The sequence below is a fragment of the Cynoglossus semilaevis genome, chromosome 9 (assembly GCF_000523025.1).
Source record: "Cynoglossus semilaevis isolate Cse_v1.0 chromosome 9, Cse_v1.0, whole genome shotgun sequence".
In the NCBI taxonomy this organism is placed as follows: Eukaryota; Metazoa; Chordata; class Actinopteri; order Pleuronectiformes; family Cynoglossidae; genus Cynoglossus; species Cynoglossus semilaevis.
In genome coordinates, this window is record NC_024315.1 from 8,298,177 (window position 1) to 8,312,084 (window position 13,908).

Genomic DNA, 13,908 nt, shown 5'->3' on the forward strand with positions numbered 1-13,908 from the left:
GTGAGTAGTTATGGCTGGCAGAGAGTAAACAAAGACTGACAAACTGCAGAGAGAGGTCACATATCTTTGCCGCCCCCAACCACTCTCTCCCCCTCCCTGCCTTTTATTCATTTTTCTCTCTCCTCTGTCTTTCCGTCCCATTGCACCACATGAACAGGCCTGCACATGTCGATGGAGCCCACACACTCTTGAGGCATTTCCCACTAAAATTGATGGTGTAATTTGGCCTGAGGTGTGTGCATGCATTAGTGTGTGTGTTATTTTGGATAAAGCTTTAGAGAGAGAAGAGTTCACAGCATGAAGGAATAGAGAGATTCCACCGAAACCTGTCACCGAAACACCTGACATGAAATACTAGAGAATGCCGCGACACAGACGCAGTAACATTTGATTGGAAATACTGCAAATGTTTGTACATGTAATTGCTGTCACTTGTCGGTTTGAATACATGTGCATTTCCAAATTTCTGTTTAAGCTCGGACAGATAGAAATCAGTGAGTTTTTCAGTTCATTTCAGTTCTTTATTTTTATTTTTTCATGTCTTTTTTAAAAAGGTTGGTGGACACTAAAAGACCTGCTTCAATGAAGGAGAAAGGGAATTATGAAAGATATGTGAACATTATAAGACAGTACTTCAACGAAGGTGGAAGTCATGAAAGACGTGTGTGGGAGTCCAAGAAAGAAAAACTGAAGGTGACCAGCCTTGAGTGGTTCATTTTCAACTGATCCTGATGATATCGACCACTTCCAGCTTTTGGTCATCACATTTAATGGGAATCGCAGTACAGTGGCCTGTAGTGGTAAGAGGATCAGGCCTGTTATTAGAGGATCTATAAGGTTCAAATCAAGAGAACTTTTCGCCAAGGGTTAAATGCGGAGGACAAATTCTTTTGTGTGTACTGTATATGTGTCTGTACACTATATGAACAATGAAAACAAAGCAGATTCTGACTCTGATGTGTTCATTTACTTAAAGTCAGTCTAAAAATTAATTAGAATTGTCCTAATCAAGATGGCCTCATAACAATATCTCAGCCTTGGAACCGTTTTATATCCAACCCATTAAGACATATTTAACAGAAACCCACTTTCATCAATGGTCTATTGTTTTATTTTGCATACAGCAGTGTGTAAAACATTGAGAACAGTGTGAATATTTATAGATTTATCCTTAAATGTAAAATGTTTTTCAGAAATAATAATTCCTATACCCTGTGCTGACCTTTGTTGACCTGTGCTACAGCCATAGGCCCTAAACGTCTGTTTGTACAACGCACAACACATGCCACAAATTTCCAAAACATGGGTTTTGAAAATATCTGCAGTGAAAAAAAATGTCCACATAAATATTGTGTTTGACAGCGTTTGGCATCAGTAACTAGGCTCAGCTGAAAAATTAGCGATCAAGTTTGCCAGATATCCTCGAGGCATTCTGGTCTTGTTCTTTACTGTATGTACTGTACCTTTGAAGTACATATGCCTTAGATATTTGCAGTTGAGAATCTGTAACATCCATTTTTTTGTTCAACTTTCCGCCAACCTCGTAAAAGTCGATCGTTTGGGGTCTGTACAATAGAAATAAAATGTAAACAAAACAAAAGAAATTTGAACACTAGATAAAAATACGAGCCTGTGACTCAATTAAAATGAGTCAGTTATTGTTTTCAGTGATTTTTATGTCGCTGGATGATCCCAGGAGCTGTGCAAATTAATCCTTTAAAGGTCAGTGATGCAGGGGAAAGCGATGAAAATTAATTTTAAAATGATCTCGAAACACATTAATGCATGCTGTGCAAATCATGTTGTTGGAAACACGGCACGGCAACAACAACCGTAGACTCATGAAACATTCATGGGCAGAAACATTCCAGACATTATCACTGTATGTAAACACTAAGCATCAGTAATGTGGCTGCCTCCCTCTTTATCACTGCATGACGCGGGCTGTTCACGATCAACGCATGAGAAATGTGAAGCATTCAGGCTGAAAAAATAAAAAATAAAACTCTCGATTTTGACTGCTTTAAATCTGTTAATCAATGCAGGGATTTTATTTTTTGTTGCCAGTGCTTTTCATTAATTTATGCTTTTGGCATCGGAAGACATGCTACAGCGGTGCTTCTGAAATAAAACACCTTTTATTGCAGTCAGCGGAATCCTCAATGTTGTTTTCCTTAGCAATAATTAGCAATAACTACTACTAAAGTACTTCCACCACACATCTGTAAATCCCGTCAAGGCCAACAAACATGGTCTCTTTTCATTTCAAGGTAGTTCCTCAAGTTATGCAGTAAGAAAATACTAATACTTTACTACTATACTTAAGCAGATTACTCAGGAACCTCTACTTATACGAATAATTATTTTCCTCAGACCTTTTTTGAACACAAACATCCCTACTTTCTTGTTCCTTTTTCAACTTAACCACAGATGATGGAGCGACGTAGGAGATGTGACTACATACTGAAAGTCAAGTGCGGAGAGAAGGGAAGAAAACGTGCAGCCACTGCAGCAGCACGGAGGAGTTAACCAGGGAGAATTCCTGACATTCCCGTCCATGGTGGTACGTCAGGCAAATGTTCAGTGTTGTGTCCAGAGTAAACATGGCCAGCGCTTTGTTTACTGTGTGTCGACCTACTGTATAAACCATGAGCTTCACATACTGGTACACTGCGTAGCTGAATACACAGGATGTATCATGTAGTTAATAAAATATAATGTAATGTTAAAGTCTCTGTGTGATTGGTTCACCAGTTAAGCTACGTCCAATAACTACTTAGTACATTAGAAACTAGGGAGCTGAATTCTAGGTACATACGTTTATTCAGGTATTGTCAAATATTGTAATCTTAGTCTGTGATGAAATTAAAAACCAACTTTTCAGGGATTTTCTTCTGCACCACTAAAGTGCAGTTTGTTAACTGAACTGATAAAAAAAAACCCATAAAAATGACCTTGTACTTAAGTACATTTTAGAGATACAACTTTAAATCTTCAGTAAAAAAAAACAACAGTAATTCTTCATTTACTGGAGTCTTTTTATACACTAGAATCTATACTTGTACTTGAGTATAGAATGCCAGCACTTCAAACCCCTGAGAGTACTAAGCAGTACCACAGTGTGTCCATGGAACATCTGCATTGGCTGAACGTGTGCCTCCATCCATCTTTGACTGCTTATACTGTTTTGGCTGGCAGGAGCGCTGCAGCCGATTCCAGCTGACACGGGGCGACACCCTGGACTGGATGATAGTTTATCACATGCACAACATTCACACTTACAGTCAGTTTGGACCGTCCAGGTCATTTACTGTCCAATCTGCACATTTCTGGACTGAGGGGTGAAGACTGGGTTTACAGGACTAATCTCCTCCTACTGTAAAGTCAGAGCACAGTCAGACATAAATGAAAATGCCACAGATACAGTGAATAAAGTCTTTTTACAACCGTAGATTTTTTTCTTTTAATTTATTTTGTCGGCAGCTTTGTCAATTTGATGCAACGTAGAGTTTTTGTACAAAAACATCTAATTACAGTGTCTATTATCATGACTCTCACAGTGAGGACTATAATTAAAAGTCTTACATTATAATTAATATGTAATATTTTATAAGGAAGCACAACATTACATTTACACAGAAGCCACTGCTGCGTTTCTAAACAAAAACGAATTTAAGGTAAAATCAATGTAGTGTGCCTTAAAATTATCTTAGCTCAAACTTTTACTCAAATTCTGACCTCACGAAAAAAAACCCTGCAGATTTACAGTCACATTATTCCACCTTGGAAAAGTTGAATGATACAGGGGGGTCCTCGGTTTACCATGTCCTTGCTGAGTGACATAGGTACTTATGTCAGCTCTAACTTACGTCGCACCGCATGAATAGAACTCCAACATAAGTGGAGTACTTCCTGTTACTGATATCCACTCTCTTCAGATAATTATCACAACAAATTGTATGACCATCAGATTTCCACTTTAGGTTTAAACAATATGATCATGATGTTCACAATAACCATAACAGGTCCAGGGACTGCTCTCGGAATAGAAGTCTAGTAGATAAAAACCTCTGACCACATTCTAACTAACTTGACTCTAAAAATGGAACTGAATCTTCATTTAGAGACTGTGCACCTAAAATAACATGAAAATTATTTTATTAAGATTGTGATTACTTCTGTTAAACATCCCTCTCCAGATGTAGCAGCAACCGTGCTGCTAATTTGTTTTTTCAATGTCTGCAGTGTTTTTTTTATTCAGAGATGACTGCTGCTTTATAAGATATTGAGATGTCACAGTAATTGTTACACACAGCTGCCAAAGTCTACCCACTACAGCATGAATCCAAAGAAAACCTGCATCTGAGGTTTTAAAAAAAACTGATCAGTTGACAATCACAGGCTGGTTTTGTTTTTTCTGCCTCCACAGCGTTACTACCTACTCCACAGTTTACTTCCAGCTCAAACAAACGCTGACTGGTCCTCAGCTCTCCGTTCACTGCTTTGATCCATTAACTGACTCAAATTAGCCTCCACCGTCAGGACCGCCTCCACCTCAGGGGTTCAGCAACTTTATGATAAGTAAGGAAGAGTAAATGAGGCACGGCGAAGTTAGATCCGATGCCCTGATAATCAACACGAGTCGACTAGTGTGTGTGTGCTCTTCATCAATTTACCAAATGACTGCACCTGTAAGAAGTCGTGCTGGAAGTCTGAGGCTAAGGCTACACTTAGTAATGACACCCAGGATGTTCAGACGTCTGCTCAGTCTCCTGCAACACAACATGTCCAAAAAATGGAGACAATGAATTGAGGGTGTTTTTCTTCGCAGCACAGTGCACACAGGGTGAAGATGCCAACTTCGTGCAGTCAAATGAGGCAATCTGAATGGATGGCTTTGTTTGACAAAATAAAATAAAAAGTAGTCTCTGTGTGCACAGCTACAACAGCGTGTTCCAACTTTAATCAGATTCCAAAAGAAAACACACACAAACACACACACTGGATTTGGTGCTTAACATAGATGTATTATACTTTGCATATATTTTGCATGCATTATTTTGCATGATATACAAATACTCAGGGATCTCAACCCTGATCTAATAAGCAGAGGGCCAATGTGGACGTGGTAATTTCAGTACAAATAAAGAATTAAATATTTTAATATAAACCTCTGAGAATTTCAGAAAAAGACGTTTTTCTGGAATATAAATACTTCACAATACTACAGTGTCTTATGTATATATGTATATATGTCTGATGGCTACATTGTTTTTAATAACCATCAACAGTATTTTAAATAATTAATATAATATATGTCTGATGGCTACATTGTTTTTGATGGGCCCAATGTGAGGCATATGTGAGCCAGAATCGGTCCTCGGGCCGGGGGTTTGAGACCTCTGCTAATCCTAAAACTATAATTTTACCTCAAAACATCCTCCAGTCTAATGTGGACCTGCAAAATAACTCCACAAGAATCAAGCGTCATGGCAACCGCAGTAATCTCCAAAAACATGTCCCCACAAGTATAGCTATAACAGGAACACACACACACAACAACAACAGAGTCCCCTTCCTCCCCCGAAACCTGATTGAAAAGCATTACCTTATGAATTAAAATAATTCTTTGTCTAAAGCAGTCAGTTATTAAATTAGTTTTTTTTCTTTATCTACATTCAGTTTTACACCAAAGCCTGCAGCTCAGACATGACGACGTCTTTGCTGCCAAGTGAGGACAACAGGATACTCATTAACAGTGTGTCCTCTCTTTGAAAATGCCACAACACAGCTCCGTGGCATTATACACACTGTTTACCTTCATTAAATCATGTGGCAGTGACACCAGGCTTCTGCACAGTGACCACATACATCAGCCCCCCCACCGTGCCCTGCATCACCACTGGACCTCTGTGTGTGTTCTTAGTGATGAACGATGTCGGAAACGCACGTCATAATTCTCCCGGACATCAACATTCAAACCTTTGTTTCAGTCAAAGCTGCTGTTGTCGTACGTCAGGTAACTTATTCTCACCACACGCTCTCATCCTTATTCAGCCTCAGTCAGCCATTTTACAAGTTCACTGGCTCGACCTGCGCAACGCAGTGCATTTGAAGGTGACCCTTGTTAAGTCCAAGTCGGCTAGCTGGCTGGTAATATATTCAAAATACTTAAAAGGTACTAAAACTGTGATGTCAAACTCAAGGCCCGGGGGCCAAATCCGGCCCACCAAGCACTTTTGTGTGGCACGCGGGAGCTTAAAAAGCATTTAGTAAAGTCCATGCAGCAGAGTTTCTTAACCTAAGAAATGAAAAGTTTTTATAATCAATCAATTAATAATAAACTGCAGAAAGTCTGAAGACCTGTTGTTTTAAAATATTGTCAGATTTAAATAAAGGAAGTAAATGGATATTGTTATTTTAATTTTGTTATTTTCCTTTATTTGATTTAAATAAAGGAAGTAAATGGATATGACTGGATTTTCTTTGAATGAAGTAAATTAGTAAAAATTAAGTATACTTTTTCACGGTGTCCCACTGTGGCCCGGTACCAAATGACCTATGGACTGGTACTGGTCCACGGACCAGGGGTTGGAGACCCCTGATCTATACAGTCTTCTATTTACAACTGGCCCTTCAAGGGGAACTGTATTTTAGTGATAATAATTAGTTTGACAGCCTTTCTGTGGATAGTATTTACTGTAAATACTTCTGAACTGAATGGACTAAAAGCCCAATTTTAATAAAACATATAAAGATGAAAATAAAAGACGTTGCATTCTGATTAAAACCTAGTTGAATAAAATCATTTTGCTATTTCATGGCCAGAGTTTTATTGATCAAATCGGGACCAAAACAAGTTTAGATTAGTTTTAGTCGTGAAGAACTCTCTGTAGAGAATTTAAATTCAATTAAAGGGGTTCAAGTGAAAGATGAGAAAGTGGACTGAACAGACTGGTCGGTGTAGACAGATTTATACCGGCTGATGAAACCTGCATGAGATTGTAAATTCCTCGTGCGAAGGTCACATACTTCCTTCATTCTCCCTGTCAAGAGAAAACTAGAATTCATACTGTCAGTTAGTACAAAACACCCAGGGACAAGGTCTTCTTAGATACAGATGTGATGTTCACACACTCATTTTTACATTCTATTATATGAAAAAAAACAAACATTTTGTGCTTCACTGTCAGATCAGATTAATATAAAACCACATTTAAATATTTATATCTAGATTAAAATAAGCAACAGCAACTGAACACAAGTGCTATGAATAAGCTCTTGGTTTTTTTCTTTCTTCATTTGCAATTTGCCGCAGGTGCAATATTTATGGGGTGTTGGAGCCACGGTGTCGAGCCAAGGGCAGGGGAGTTAAGAGACTCAATATGCCAACTCACTTATGAGCTACGGTTAAATTTGTGGAGTGGTGGACTCACACAGAGTCGACCACAGCTGAAGTGTCCACTCGGAGATTAGAATACACTGATCAGAGCACATTTCATCACAGACACCACTGCAGTTGTGCCCACGCCAACCAGTGTAGTAGTACTTCCTGAATGATACCTTTTGTATTTGTAACACGTAAATTCTTTTCTTTTCATGTCTCACCTCATGTTTGCAGCACTGATTACACGTTACGCCACTGTACACATTTTAATGGGAATATTTCTATCCATAATTGCTATAATTACATGTTTCAGATCATACGCTGATATATATATATATATATATATATATACACATATGTCTTTCCATAGGAGCAAATCTTTTACACACACAAACAGCATAATAATGATACAGCCAAATGAAGTTAACCACAAACGCAAACACCGCCACCGAGGTGGGCTGAGTGAATGCCAATTAGCTTTTGTCAGCTAGGCCCAATAATCACTGCTATGCTATGCCAGAGGCGTCTAACGAGGTTAAGTCATTTGCACTCCATCTACGGGAATATCACTCAAAAAGCACTTAAATATTTAATATCTATCGGAAAGTGGTTTCCCAAATTGTTGCCTTTGCAACACTGATGGGACGGCAGAGGCAAAGAGCGGGACACGACTTTGACTGGTGATTCTGGTGTGTGTTTACTCAACGTGTACAGTAATAAGAACGGATGCTGGGACGTCTGAGAGACATTAAGTATTGTACACTGATATGTCTTTTACGCTCATTCCAACGCTATATACGTTGGGCTGTCCTTGAACTGATTCTCATGGGATTCTAATACAGATGTTGATATAGTTTGACCGTGGCAAAATATTAGAAACCACTAAGAAATGTATCACAATAACTGTATCAAACCCATTGGAATTGTGTTAAGACTGAGGTTCAGATTCAGCTGAATCTGGTCTGTAATGCATTTAATTAGATTCACACAGTTACACAGGATTACATTTTTTTTTTTCAGGCCAACCTGTCTGGGAGCAACACACACACACAGAGCACCAAAAGTAAACAATGATGCATTTACAAATTAGAATAGAATCCTACTTGACCGTTTGTCCTAAAAATAGGTTCTAAGTTCCTTAAATACTTCCTTAAAAGCCCTTTATAATGTAATTATGAAGGCAGACCATTGACCATCTCCTCAAAACGTGACCATGATACAAACAATGGAAAATAGAAAATGTAATAGGTAAAAAAGAAAGAAAGAAAGAAAGAAAGAAACTAATTAAATCCTTGTGCAATATCTGCTGGCCACAGTGAAATCACTGGAGGAAAAACCCAAATTAATTTCAGGAATAAATCATGATTTCTTTTTTTAAATTAAATGTTTTATACGACATTGAAAAATAATTGTTTAGGATTTTATAGTGTTGGGTATTTAGTGGCCAAATGTGTTCTCAGACTGTAATTACACTGATTAGAACAAAGACCGTGGTACTACATCAAACATCAAGGCTTTTAGGGACTTTCAAAATGTTTGCTTCGAGAAAAGTAGTGCATCCTCATGAATGCATCACAATACAGCGACCCCTAAAAATATCTTTTTTTTCTTTTCTTCGTTTGAGCAGTAAGTGTTTTATTTGAAATGAACAACAAACTCAAGTTTTTTTTTTCTATTGCGGCTGCTATGACAACATGCTACACAAGATGATTTATTCAAACCAAGTAAATTGCACACTTCAGCCTCTAACAACTCTTGAATGGAAAATAGAGAAAATGAATGGCCCAGTTCTGTAGCACTGAACCTGAACAAAGACCTCCAACGAAAACAGGGTTCAGAGAAATACAGCGAAGCTGAACGATAAACTGAAAGATGTTTCAAAACAACCTGAGGAGCGTGACGGTGGCGACAACGGGTCATAAAAATGTTATACGTGTGAGTTTGACAAACAACCGCGCTGGACGACAACCGTCACGCTGCTTCGTTTGGAGTTTTTGTGTTAGTTAATAAACTTTTAATGCTGTTTGTGATGCTTAAAGTTAGAAACAAGTCAAGATGGATGTTAAGAAGCAAAGGTTTAGGATTTTATTTAATACAGCGTAGATAACAATGAACGGTCACACATTGATATTCACAGCAGTAGTTTCAGTAGTTTCCTCTTTTTTACTTTTTTTACTGCTTCTTTGAAAAGGCCTGGTGTAAAAAATGTCGAGTTTAAAAGGTCATTTTTTTAACCATTTGCCTCGATCGGTTTCCATTTGGACAGCTGTTGTCATTTCATTTATATAAATGCCCCGAAGGTTCAAATAATGCTCTGATAAAATTAAAATCCTAAACCATGTCATGAATCACAGAATATTACAATAAAGGCATCAAAGGGCCAATTCAATCATCAACAATTAAAAAAGTAACGTGTGTGACACTAGTATTCATTCTGCAGGTTATCCTTTTGCTGTCGTAGGGACAGCTGCAGTCATGTGGTGAGGGCTGGTATTACGACATTAACAATGTTTGATTTTTTTTATTCTGAAAATAATGTTGAAGTTTAGACAAGTTATTTAATGACATGAGGATGAAATACACAGACACGTACATCACTTCAGTAACGACAACACATTTTTTCTGGGGACCCATATTCTAAAAGTCACAAAGCTTCGCGACCCAAGTCAATAGACTCATTTGTAAATTCCTGAGGGTCGCAACCCAGTCTTTGGGAAACCAGGGTGTAGACGACTCAGATTTTCTATTAATGCCCCCAGGTGGTACACACTTTTCAGGGGCAGATTAGACAGTGTGTCCAATTATAACCCGACCCCCAATGTGTACACGATAACATGTAAACAACATGCAGACGGAGCAGACATCTAACCGATGATATTCCTGCTATAAGGCAGTGACTTTAACATTTCTCCGCGTGACCCCAGCCCAAAACCATTGAATTATTTATAGGCCATATTGCTCAGGCAATATTCTGAGTGAAAATGTTCGAGAAGCTCAGGGGCAAAACTGTGTTGTTACGGTTAAAGAAGACGTATGAAACCAACGGGCTCCAGAAACTGGTCGGATTATTTTAATGTAGATTTCTCATTGGATCAGCCAGTGACGAGACCACCATCAACTGCAGACGACCAACTATGACAGATTGAGATGTTGGTCAAATGTCAAATGATGGTACATTTAAATGATAATTCCTCAAGTGGCTGTTTGATTGTCGATAACCAAAGACACTGGTGGACTCTTCATGTGTTCTGCAGACAAACTTCTGATACGAACTGACGTTCTTTCCACATGCTGTATATTTTATTCTCCCAGTGGAAAAACCTGAAACAATCTGCACCGAGTTACGGAATAAATCTACAGTTGCTGTCGACCACAGTGAGCGTTTGAGGAATTCCCATATGGGATTATTTTCAACAGTAGCAGGATAGGATGGCTGCACAAACCCTCAACTCCCACTGGGAATTTCTACATCTGTGTGAACGTGTCGTGCTTTTAACTTCTCCTGGCTCAGGCCCTCGTCCCTGACAGTGTCTCCTTGCAGACGGGTGAGATGATTGATTGATGTGCAGTGCGTCTATCAGGAGAACACTTCGCTCGTGAAGATGTTCGCACCACCAGCCGTGTTTAAGGAATCACAGTCGACGTCAAATTTGACCTTTGACATTTCTGACAACATTTCAACGTGCTTCGATGTCAATGATTGACCAAAAATGTGTCACTTACTATACAATACCTTTGTACGGTAAAGAGTTCCACTCACTCTCTCACTCTCTATCTCTCTCTGTCTCTTACCCACTTACTCACCCCACAGTGTCACAGTGTGATGACATCATATTGACATCATGTGCGCCCATTTCTGTGGTAAAACCGATAAAAATATTGCGTCAGATGAACTCCCTGCGGGTCCTCAGGATAGTACGGAATACATACTTGGATACTTTGGAATTTGTTCAAAATATTGCCTTGTCCTCCTTGTACCTTTCCTAGTATTCATTTCATGCAGCAAATTATTAAATATATATATATTTTTTTAATTTAAAATGTTTGACAATGTTGCTGTCAAACACACATAACGAAACAATTATTGTTGACATTGGTGGGAGTTTATTCACTCACTCACTCACTCTGTTATTTTGCCCTGAGCGTTGTTGGAGTTGTAGTCTTCCCTGGGTCGCTCAGAGTTTCTGACTCTCGTATGTTGTCAATGAAGAAGTGTTCTGGAACTTCATTATCAGAAAACTGCTTTGGGCTGCTAACGATTTAATGAGAGAACCAAAGGAGTCCCTGTGTGGGCTGTAAAAAACCACAACAACGACCTAAAAGTCAGTGGAGTAAAGTGTTGAAGTGGGTGGCATTTCTGCATTGATTCATATCAACTCTTTTCACTTTAGCAGTTACCGACATAATATTTTATTCACAGTGAAACTTGACTGGAGAAGCTGGTCTTCATTTGTTCTCCACCGACGGCCGAGTCAAGTTAATGTCACCGCTGAAATGTTTCAGGCTTTGTTAAAGTCAGAGTTTATTTTATGATTATTTAGATTTGCTGGTGTTTTCTTACGCTTTAAAATGTTCAGATTTTTTTTATTTTCCATCATTAATGGCCCGACATATGAAGATGGAATTTTTCAATTAACACTTTTGGTGCACAGCAAACATTTACAAATAAAATCTGTTAAAAAAAGATTTATCAGTACTATTTTCCAACACACACACAACACACACATACGCACACACACACACACACATATATAAATATATATATAGTGGAAAATAAAATTTTCCAAAAAATAAAAAATTGTATGCAATCGCATTTGACGCAACCCCAAGGATGAAAGACATGGTCATGATTGCTAAAGTGCTTAAAACCAGTTACGATTAGTGAAGACAACAATATTAGTAATATTCAAACACAATACTTCAAAGCCACCAGACTGTAACGCTATAGAGAAGAAGAAGTCACAAAAAGAAAACAGCAGCGATGCTGGTTAACACCCAGGACAGGACTACATGGCTGTAACTCATCGTCATCTTTGGGCCAGTTTAAGCTTTTCTGAAACATGTAGTCAATACATGTTTCCCTGTGGACATGAATTATTCATGTGCACACATACGTTTGAATCGAACACTTCCTGTAATCACGGTCCTTCTAAACAGATCTAATGGCTGTCATAAACAATCCCCAGACTAAAATATGACATCTGTTTTTGAAGTTTTTAATATCTTCAGCTCAGAAACCATCTGGTCGCTCCCAGATAAACATTAGAAGATAATAAAAAACTGGCACTGGCATTAGTGGAAAAAACAGCACAATATCCTGTTTCCTCCTCCATGTCTGTCTGCCGCCCTGCTCTGCCCGTCAGTTCCTTCTGTGAGACACCAAAACAGCAACACACCTGTCTGCAAACCTGCTTTTTGTATCACTTTCTGCTATTTCCCCCACAAGTCAGGTCTGGAAGAGACGTTTAAGAGGAAATTGATCTTGACAGAACAGCAGGTTTGATAACACCTGTGGACGTACCAGCACAGGCACAAACCGAAGACACTTCCTACTTCTTTCCTGGTGATTCTTCATCTCTGAAACTTCCAGCGGCTTCTCTGCTAACCTGCGTTTTTTTTGTCTTCACAGATGATTCCTGTCCTTGTCCATCATTCCCTCCGACTGTTAGCTGCCACATTAGGATTTTTCACATGATATACATTTAAATTTACATTTAAACTCATACACAATCTCAGAAAATATGCTATTGAAAAAACATTTCAGCCAGTTGACGCCCAGTTAAACTGTCGATTAATTTATGTTAATGACTTAGTCATTAATACAGTAGTAAAAAATGGATAGATGGATAGATGGATGGATGGATGGATGGATGATGGATGGATGGATGATGGATGGATGGATGGATGGATGGATAGATGGATGGATGGATGGATGGATGATGGATGGATGGATGATGGATGGATGGATGATGGATGGATGGATGGATGGATGATGGATGGATGGATGATGGATGGATGGATGGATGGATGATGGATGGATGGATGGATGGATAGATGGATGGATGGATGGATGGATAGATGGATGGATGGATGGATGGATGATGGATGGATGGATGATGGATGGATGGATGATGGATGGATGGATGGATGGATTGGTAGATAAAGGTCAGGTATTTGAAGGAACAATGTCCTTTCCATAGTTCATTAGGAACAGCAGCCTTTTGCAGAAGACTTGAACACTATGCACCAGGTCGGCAACAATAAAAAAGAAGATATAAGTGTTGTGCACTGTTCAATTATTGAGTGGAAGTGGGAAGAGTGTATCACTAGGTTGGGCAAAAGGAATCGATTGACATAACAGCAGGAAGTGTCAGGTTCAGTCCAACAGTGCAAAACAGCAGAGAGAGGTGGATCAGTGGACAGAGACTCCTGGATGGGTAATCTTCAGTAAAGGTAACCCAGCAGCAGGACTGACATTGACTACAGCACAGAAAGTCGTTCAAAGTTTTTTTTTCTTTAAA